Raw genomic sequence first — 11,316 nt, 5'->3', positions numbered from 1 at the left:
CCGATCCATCTATCAGTGCATCCGTAAAAATCATGCGGACATCTGAATGGAGCTTTACAGGGGGGTAATCAATGACAGGGGGGTGATCAGGGAGTCTATATGGGGTGATCACCACAGTCATTGATCATGCCCCTGTAAGGCTTCATTCAGACGTCCGGATGCGTTTTGCGGATCCGATCCATCTATCAGTGGATCCGTAAAAATCATGCGGACGTCTGAATGGAGCTTGACAGGGGGGTAATCAATGACAGGGGGGTGATCAGGGAGTCTATATGGGGTGATCACCACAGTCATTGATCATGCCCCTGTAAGGCTTCATTCAGACGTCCGGATGCGTTTTGCGGATCCGATCCATCTATCAGTGGATCCGTAAAAATCATATGGACATCTGAATGCAGCCTTACAGGGGGGTGATCAATTACAGGGGGGTGATCAGGGAGTCTATATGGGGTGATCACCACAGTCATTGATCACGCCCCTGTAAGGCTTCATTCAGACGTCCGGATGCGTTTTGCGGATCCGATCCATCTATCAGTGCATCCGTAAAAATCATGCGGACATCTGAATGGAGCTTTACAGGGGGGTGATCAGGGAGTCTATATGGGGTGATCCCCACAGTCATTGATCATGCCCCTGTAAGGCTTCATTCAGACGTCCGGATGCGTTTTGCGGATCCGATCCATCTATCAGTGCATCCGTAAAAATCATGCGGACATCTGAATGGAGCTTTACAGGGGGGTGATCAGGGAGTCTATATGGGGTGATCACCACAGTCATTGATCATGCCCCTGTAAGGCTTCATTCAGACGTCCGGATGCGTTTTGCGGATCCGATCCATCTATCAGTGGATCCGTAAAAATCATGCGGACATCTGAATGGAGCTTTACAGGGGGTTGATCAATGACCGGGGGGTAATCAATGACAGGGGGGTGATCAGGGAGTCTATATGGGGTGATCACCACAGTCATTGATCACGCCCCTGTAAGGCTTCATTCAGACGTCCGGATGCGTTTTGCGGATCCGATCCATCTATCAGTGGATCCGTAAAAATCATGCGGACGTCTGAATGGAGCTTTACAGGGGGGTAATCAATGACAGGGGGGTGATCAGGGAGTCTCTATGGGGTGATCAGGGGTGATCAGGGGCTAATAAGGGGTTAATAAGTGACGGGGGGGGGGTGTAGTGTAGTGTAGTGGTGCTTGGTGCTACTTTACTGAGCTACCTGTGTCCTCTGGTGGTCGATCCAAACAAAGGGGACCACCAGAGGATCAGGTAGCAGGTATATTAGACGCTGTTATCAAAACAGCGTCTAATATACCTGTTAGGGGTTAAAAAAAACACATCTCCAGCCTGCCAGCGAACGATCGCCGCTGGCAGGCTGGAGATCAACTCTCTTACCTTCCGTTCCTGTGAGCGCGCGCGCCTGTGTGCGCGCGTTCACAGGAAATCTCGGCTCACGCGAGATGACGCCTATTGGCGTTAGTGTGACCTGGGAGCGCCGCAGAAATGACGCCTTTCGGCGTTAGCGTGACAGTAAGTGGTTAAACTGTAATACAGCCACACACACGAGGCGCGGCCTCCTGTCTCTTTTGTCTCTCTCCTTTTATATCAGTGCTGATTGCTACAGTGCTATTTTTCTCTGTCTGCCTTATACTCACTAAATAAGCAGGGATTTGCTAGGCAGATAAAGGAAAATTCTAGCACCTCCCTCTAATATCTAATATACAGTACATATAAGGAAGCAGGGAATAGGGAAGGGAAACCAGAGGCAGACTGAAGAACCTGCACTTATATGTTACATATAGTCAACTTCAGCATTCAGCAGTTGAAAGCTCAAAAATGGTTTCCCGTTACCAACACTCAAATAGTTGTTATGGGGACATTAACAATCATTTTTCTAATTAAAGTATTTTTTCCTAATAAAATATATTACAGAAACACTTTACACGAATGCCAATGCGCATTTAAAGAAAAGTGAAATGACAATTTCACTTTAATAAAGTTGAACAAAATAATGGCTACTATTTCAGTCTTTATGATATCATAGTTTTCATGTATTGCCTCCATGACACTGCACCTTAATCAATAAAAGTAAAGTCAAATTGTCCAATAAAATTTAAATAGTCCCATAGTGGTCATTAGCATTTTTTGCCATTTTTAAAAGCAATTGAAGCCTTTATATGTAATGTTAATAGCATAGAAATTGTAATGAACTTTGCACAATATTATTAGAGATAAGCAAGTTTCTTAAACTTCAATTCAGGTCTGATTCAAAAGTACTCTGTTTGCCTGGAAAAGGTCTCTCTCTCATCTCATTGATTCTCCTGAAGTTAAACTAAATAAAAATTCTAATTTGATATTATCAGAATAAAAATAAATAAATCAGGTCAAATATCTGAATTTTAGAATTGATTCGCTCATCTCAATTTCAATGCATAAAACTGACTGTGAGAATAGTAGGTCATACAAACAAAAAAAGTAATTCTTAGGCTGTGTTCACACCATGTTTTTGTCCCATATTTAATGTACACACATAACTTATACTTTAAATGGATGCCTCCAACAGTAATCATATAGTGGCACTTGTCCCTATTGGGTTCAATTGTAAATAAAATCCATCAACATATACATTTTTACTGGACTTTGCAAAATGGAATAACATAGTGTACTATGCAGTATTTTTCATGTTTTTCCCCCAATGTTAAATGTGGGACAAAAATGTTACATGAACAGTCTCTAAGTTTTGTCTTTGAAGACATATTGTATAAGTGCTATACATTCCCATAATGCTGTACATTACAGAGTATATTAATATTAACTTTAAATAAAATTGAAATGTGGAAGGGCACTCACTAAATGGGAATATTTAATAGAATTGCATAGATATATCCACTTAAAAATGGTAATAAAACAATGATAATAAATGATAATAAAAATAATAAAATATAGTGGCACAGCAATATCAAACACCAGACATGAGAGGCAAATGTCTCATATGTCCACAATCTTATATTACGCTGCCTGATGATTGCACAAGCCTACTATATATTGCACAACCTGCTAAATAGGATCCAGACGAAAACTGAATTAGGAGTCCACACTCTCCATAGAAAACAATAGTGTAACTGGTAAGTCCACAAATATATACTTGTCAGATGGTAGGATATACTTCATAGGCCTGCTAGATTCATATACACTGCACGGACCTACTGTGTCCCATAAACAGAATCCAGATGGTAATAGGTGGACAGCAACAGGTGATTAGTAACAGGATCGTATTAGTATAGTTGGTTTAAGGATATAGACCCCCTCGATTCAGGTACACTGTATTAGTTAGACAGTGCTAGTATGGTACATTACCGCTCCTGAGTTCTCCGGCTATATGTTGTAGAAGCTCCTTCTTTCAGCTTACCCAGCATGGCGTTCAGTTCAGCTTTACCTTGCGTGGCGTCCAGCGTGGTTTCAGAGCCAAACGTAGCGTCCCACGTGACGCTACAGCCGCTTCCTGGAGAACGTCCTCAGTGTCCTGGGTCCTACTTTCCCTCCGCCTCCGCTCTCATTAGCTTTAGAGGCACAAGTATCTCACCTGATGGAAGCAGTCAGCAGGACACTGGAAGCTGCTGATCTCCTCTTCTAATGTAAAGTGTAGGGAGCCATCAGCAAGAGCAGAGGAAGAACTTTACAATATATAATATCCTAATTTAATTTGAGTAAGACCCCATGATTTCTTAATGTAACCCAGTATGTTTCTAAGGCCTCATGCACACGACCGTATTTATTTTGCGATCCGCAAAAAACGGACCTGCAAAAAATATGGATGTCGTCCGCGTGCATTCCATATTTTGCGGAACAGAACAGCTGGCCCCTAATAGAACAGTACTATCCTTGTCCGTAATGCGGACAATGATGGGACATGTTCTATTTTTTTGTGGAACAGAAAAACGGACATACAAAAACGGAATGCACACGGAGTACCTTCTGTGTTTTTTGTGGACCCATTGAAATGAATGGTTACGTATACGGTCCGCAAAAAAAATAACGTAACGGACAGGGAAAGAAAATACGTTTGTGTGCATGAGCCCTAAAGCTGATTTCACACTTCAGTTATTTGATCAGTTATTCCCATCAGTGATTGCGAACCAAAACTAGGTGCGGGTCAAAAATACAGAACAGGTACAAATCTATCCATTATACCTGATCTATGAGTAGGCTTCACTATGGGTTTTGGCCCACAATAACTTATGAAAATAACTGATTAAATAACTAAAGTGTGAACTCAACCTAATACTGTTCCTATGGAATTGGTTTTAACTAATGATAAGAATGTATGTAATCCTGTCAATAATTATATGACATTTGCAAAAACCATTGACATAAAACTTTTAACAAAAGCTTACATTAGCAGGCTAAAAGTAAATTGCTATGGCATTATAGCCATTACTTCTATTAATGTATCATGCATAATGTGGAAAAGGTTTGAGGGGAAAAAAAATTAAATTCTACTTAGTGAAACATAAAGTAAAAAACATGTTTGTTTTTAGTAATAAGGTGATTGAAACATCTCCTTTTTACATTGTGAGACTTCTATTAATTATTAATGGTTTGTATGCAAATTCTAGTCCTTTCATAAAATATTTCTAAAGTAATTAGATGTACCATCTTGTAAGTCAGTGTGGTGTGCATTTACATATCGCAGAGCCACAGAGGTCAACTAAAGAGATGGAACAAAATATACCTGTGTACTTATTTCAAGGATAACACATGCCTAAATTTAATATGTCTAATCCCCTATATGCCACAATCGACACTTATTGTTGTACACGAAGACATACGGGGTCAGTTATCAAAGACCAGGGTTTTAGGCTGTTTTTTCCTAGCAAGAAGCTATGCACCAAATTTTGACATAGCATATACAGGTGAAAAACGAAAAATTAGAATATTGTGCAAAGTTCATTTATTTCAGTAATGCAACTTAAAAGGTGAAACTAATATATGAGATAGACTCATTAAATGCAAAGCGAGATATTTAAAGCCTTTATTTGTTATAATTTGGATTAAAATGGCTTACAGCTTATGAAACCCCAAAGTCACAATTTTGAGGTACTCTTTGCTCAAGGGATATAGCTTAATTAGCTGACTAGAGTGTGACACTTTGAGCCTAGAATATTGAACCTTTTCACAAAATTCTAATTTGAAGCAGCATTAATGCAATTCCTTTTAATTTGCATTACTGAAAAAAATTGACTTTTGCACAATATTCTAATTTTTCGAGTTTCACCTGTATTATGTGTCCTGGCCTTCATCTTTGAGAGGAGCATCGCACTAGAAGACCACTTTTCAATTTGGGTGATAGTTTTAAAGGATATAACACTACATGAATTCAATATGAATACCTACATAAATTACAAGAATACAAGAATAAAATAAAATAAGGGGTTAAAATCATCAAGAAGTTAATTAAGTGATAATTTAGTGAATAATAAAGCAGTTTTATCTTATAGACTTGTGCCTGCTTTATTGTACTAATTATATGTGAATCTAAAAGGCCAGATTAAAGGACATTTTATTAAAACATAAACATATCTGACATTTTTTAAGCAGTTTCAAAGTATGTTCTATTATCTCAGTGTTACAATACAATCTAAATCCATTTACCAATGACTCCTGCCTGTACAGTGGTAAACTATTTTTATTTACTTAGACAATTATTATGTATGACACACACATTGATTCATAATGCATCATTCTCAAGAATATAAAAGGAAATTATGTTCATGAAAATACTCAAGGCCAAATAAGAATTAATATTTCCTGATGAAAAACAAAGATATTTTGGACATCATGTAAAAGCTTTGACATTGACATTGAAGGGCAAAATATGATTCTGGTTTAGCTGCCATTTTTTTATATGATGGAAGACAGTTTTCTAGACCTAACAGTGACAAATCCAGAACTAAAATTATTTCCTATTTAAGGGGTATTCTGACTGATGCTTTATAGTATAGGTAGTCCAAAATTACTTGTAGTGGGCAGGTTTCTTAACATAAGTGCCACTGGTTATGCTACATTTTCCATCTTCCTTTGCTCTCTGCAATCACAAATCTAACTAGATATTTAGAGAAATTGAAGGGATTGTCCAGGTGATCTTCTAAGGATAGGCCATCACTAGCTGATCTGCTGATCTATGCAGCTGCATCAATGTAAGTCATAGCTATAAAGCACCAGCAACATTGTAGCAGTGGGAGATCACTACTACTACAACGGTGCTACATTTAAAATAAATAGGAGCAGTACTATAGTAGCAAGTTTCAACAGCTACAATGTTGATGGTGCTATGTAGCTTCTGTGCTGACTTATGTTGCTGAAGCTACACCAATCGACTAGTGGTAGCCTATCCTGGGGATAGACTATCACTTAAAAACAATGGACAACCCCTTTAACTCACATGGCACATGGGTAAGGTTGTTTGGATACCAGGCTGAGAGGACTCAGCTAAAAGCTTTACATATCAACTGCCTACAAGACATTTCCAGGATTAGTCATAAGTAAACAAGCCTATGTAGTGATCACTTGAGTAGGATTCTGTTGTTCCGCGTAAGGTCAATGGATGGGAGCATCTCTGTACAGGAAAAAAGATGCAGTACATACAGTAACTAAGACTGTGATCTCTTCCTTTTGAGGATTGGTTGGGGCCACAACAATTAGGATTCCACTAAGCAATTCAAAAAGTTGCAATAAATCATCAAATTATGGTGGAAACATTTGATCAATAGAATAAAAAGTTGACACAAAAAGAGATTTTTTTCCATGCCATACTTTCATAAAGAAACCTTTCTCTGAGGAATATGGCTTTCACCTAGTTTGACTGTGAATATTTTACTTCTTTGTTCTGACTATATTCCCTGCTACAACGGCTTCATTTCCTATTTAACTAATGCCTTAGGGTTTACAGTTTTAATACTTTGCTGCTGCAATTTTAATCTTTCAGATTACAATTAAAGTGGACAGGTACATTATGTATAATACCCCATTGGCAGAAAATGACCCATATTTAAATTGTCATGCAAAATCCCAGAGAGATTAAAATAGAGTCTGAGGAAGTGGAAACATAAACTAACCGTCTTTTCTGTTAATTATTTTTTATATTTGTATTCCAGTTATCTAGGAAGACTTTAATTGTTTTATTGTCAAAACGTGTTGTTATCTGAACGCCTGGGTTATTATTCAGATTTATATAGCAGGGATTAATTGTGCACCTTTTGACCACATTTCTACTATTATCAATAGAATTAAGCCTTTGCCCTCTGATATTGTAGATGTTTTGAAATGTAAATCTTCTAAATAATAATTTGGCACGTTTGCCATTGTGCTGATATCTATTGTTTATTTCTGCTTTATCTCTTGATTTATTTCTCATTTGGTCTGCTTTTTAATTACAACAGACTACATTGAGAAGTGAACTATAAAATACAACATCCAAATAAAGCTTTTTAAGTTATGCTCACGTTACACTGTGATGTATGTTAGCATGTATGCCGGGAAAAGCTCCCAATGTATGCACTAAAACATTTTATAAGGTTGCATTAGCCTAGTGGAAGCAAATCATTACATTAGTACCATGTCTGCCTGCTGGAGAGAACAGAGAAATTCTTCTTCTTGCAATAGAAGCAACAAGAAAGGGAAAAGGTTTGTTACTGATACATATAATTCCTTAAAAGGATTTTGTCATGATTGATATAAAATGAATATCAAACATCATATAGTACAGGGATGGCCAACCTGTGGCTCTCCAGCTGTTGCAAAACTAAGACTCCCAACATGCCCAGTCTGCCTACAGCTATTAGCCTACAGCAGGGCATGGTGGGAGTTGTAGTTTTACAACAGCTGGAGAGCTACAGGTTGACCAGCCCTAATTTAGTTCATAAACTTTCTAACAAAGCTAGAACCAGCTATGTACCCCATGTTGATCCAGAGCTCTCCACATTCATTGTTCCAATTGCTCAGATAGATTTCAAACTGGCAGCTCAGGGGCGTGTCCATTCTCAAGAGGTGTGTCTTTTTCCTGCTCCTCTTCCTGTAACTGTTACAGCTTTAAACAGTAGATAAGGCTGTGGCAGTTAAAGGATGGGACTGTCCATGTGTGACCATGATTACCTAGTTCTCTAGGTGGACATGACCATTACTATACAGATTTAGCAGCAAAGGGATCATTCTAATGAATTAAGGAGAGTAGCTTACAAATGAAGAAGTTTTGCAACAGAATAATAGTTTTTGTGTGCTAAACTATACTAAAATGCCATTTAATGGGGCACAACCCCATTAATAGAACACAAGATAATGTTTAATTTTTAATGATATTTCCCTATAAGCTGGCCGTAATTGTCAATTATTATGTTATGTGGCAAGCTCTAAAAGACCAATAGAAACCTGTTAATGCCCAGGTCAGTAGCCCATTGTTCGATCAATGCCATGTGTCTTATAGGCCAGCTACATATTGCTGGCAGTTCAGTCCACAGTGTTGCTCAAGCCAGAAAGGGAGAAGACTCTTTAACAGAGATGCTGCAATAATTTCTGACTCAACATTTTACTTCTGTCATCCAAGTTGTTGATGGGAGTAGCCGTTAGAGATGAGCAAAGTTTAGAAAAATTCTATTTAGCTGCTTTACCAAACTTAGACAAGAAATTTGATTTGTTGCAAATTACTTCATCATAATTTGCTTTCCATTGTATGGACAGGCACAATGATGGGGAATGGTGATTGTACCGCCCCTTATTTAATCCCTTTTAGGGGTAAAAAAGAAAACCTCATCCATTTTCTCATGGAGAGGCGGCCTGCTCGCATCTCCTGTCACCATGTGATCACACTGGGCACGCGCACTTACGTCATCAGTGACACAATCTTCAGGTTTCCTACTCCTATGGTTTGCAGTTCTATTCATGTGAAATATAAGATATTCTTATCTGAATGCAAACTTCACTTTTTTTTTTTTTTTTAAAGGAATTAACACTGGATTTCTGAATAACCTCCAAGTATAATTTAGCTGCTAACAGTGTGGTCACATATTAATAAGCCCATGTTTCTCTTGCCTAGATTGAGATTCATTGATCACTAAACAAGATATTATCATTTAAATTATGTTTTCACCTGGATCAATAACTCAATGCCATTTCATTTGCCAATCAGCACTTAAAAGATCAACATGCATTAGTCAATCTCACACACACAAATTGTGAACTTACATTTTATGTGACACTTCAATAAGCCTGATAACTAAACCTTAACTATATCTAATGTGACTTCATTACAAAAATGCAAATTTAACCGATAAGTAAAAAAAAACTATTACTTGAAAAGTTGAAGAACAATTTAAACTTAAATATAAGACAAATGAATACTAATGCCTAGTAAAGTAGCAACAAACATTTACATATCATGAATTAAAAGTGCCACCAGAGAACCCTTATCTATACTAAGATTTGCCTAATTTATAACTGTACTAAACACTATACACTTGTGTTCATCGTATATTTCCCTTGTGGTGGTGCACAAATAAATATTTCAACTTGACCTTAAACTTTGCACAAGATAACTAAAAGAGTACTTTGTCAGGTGGAAGAGTACTTTGCCAAACACTTTTCCTTTGGATGTTAAATTAGTAATTTAGCTTCTGATATACATTTAATGATAATTAATGCATGCATCTGTCTTTTGTTGCCATAGAGATGCAATAATCTTCTTTCAAAAGGGAGAAAACTGTCTCTTAAGTGTCGTGTCATTTACACTATGTCAACGTGTCTCTGTCTTTTATAATTCAATATGTAAAGCTTTTTATAACCTCAATGTTTCTATAATAAAGTATTTTGGTTAGAATTAAGCCAGTTTCTTGAATTTCATATTGTGTCTGATTTGTCAAATTTTTACAAAAAATTAGATTTGTGGCTAAATCCATGCATGAACCATGAATCAACGCATGATCATGAATGCATAAATCAAATGTTTTCTAATTGCCCTGAAAATCTGAGATCTACTAGAACAATTTTTTTTTTATATTATGTTTAAAAAAAAATAATAAGCTCTTTAACACAATGAAAGCAATAGCAAATAATTTCAGAGTGACTTTAACACAAATGGTTGACGGTACTAACAAACAGTGACTTTAAGAACACACTTTTCAACCACATTTGTTATACAATAAAACTGACCAGTTACTTTCATTCTCCAGGTCAGTATGAATTTCACAATATCACCTATGTATATTTTAATTATGTTTTTATACTGAAAAAAAATCAAACCTTGAAATGATTTTGTTTTTTTTTAGGCCTCATGCAATTTGTGGAACGGAATGGGCGGCCCATTGTAGACATGCCTATTCTTGTCCGCAAAACGGGGCCTCGGAACGGAGCAACGGATGCAGACAGCACACGGAGTGCTGTCTGCATCTTTTGTGGCCCCATTGAAGTGAATGGGTCCGCATCCGAGCTGCAAAAACTGCGGCTCGGATGCGGACCATAACTATGGTCGTGTGCATGATGCCTAAGGCTACTTTCACACTTGCGTTCAGAGCGGATCCGTCTGGTGTCTGCACAGACGGATCCGCTCCTATAATGCAAACGTTGGGATCCGTTCAGAACGGATCCGTTTGCATTATAGTTCAGAAAAAATTCTAAGTGTGAAAGTTAGTCAGACGGATCCGTCCAGACTTTACATTGAAAGTCAATGGGGGAGGAAACGGTTGAAATTGCACCATATTGTGTCAACTTCAAACGGGTCCGTCACCATTGACTTACATTGTAAGTCTGTACGGATCCGTTTGGCTCTTCACGGCCAAACAGACACCCGAACGCTGCAAGCTGCGTTTGAATGCCCGCCTGCTGAGCGGAACAGAGGCCAAGCGGAGCCATCCTGATGCATTCTGAGCAGATCCGCATCCACTCAGAATGCACTCGGGCTCTACGGATCCGTTCGGGGCCGCTTGTGAGAGCCTTCAAACAGAGCTCACAAGCGGAACCCCGAGCGCTAGTGTGAAAGGAGCCTTAGTCTACATATTCTGACCCCTATAACTTTTTTGTATTTATGTGTGCGGATCTGTGTGAAGACTACATTTTTGAGGGGGTGATCTATACTTTTCAGTAATACCAATTAGGAGTGTGTACAACTTATTGATCACTTTTTTTGTGGAAGAAGAAGCGACTAAAAAAACTATGAATTGGCCATTTTGACTTTGTTTCTCTTTTGCCGTCTGTATAGGATTAAACTTTATATTTTTTTTATAGTACAGGCATGTTTTATGTTGTTTTATTCATTTTGAGGAAAGG

Source organism: Bufo bufo, chromosome 3, assembly GCF_905171765.1.
Source record: "Bufo bufo chromosome 3, aBufBuf1.1, whole genome shotgun sequence".
Lineage (NCBI taxonomy): Eukaryota > Metazoa > Chordata > Amphibia > Anura > Bufonidae > Bufo > Bufo bufo.
The sequence above is the reverse complement of the archived record's forward strand: the minus strand, read 5'-3'. Positions refer to the sequence as shown.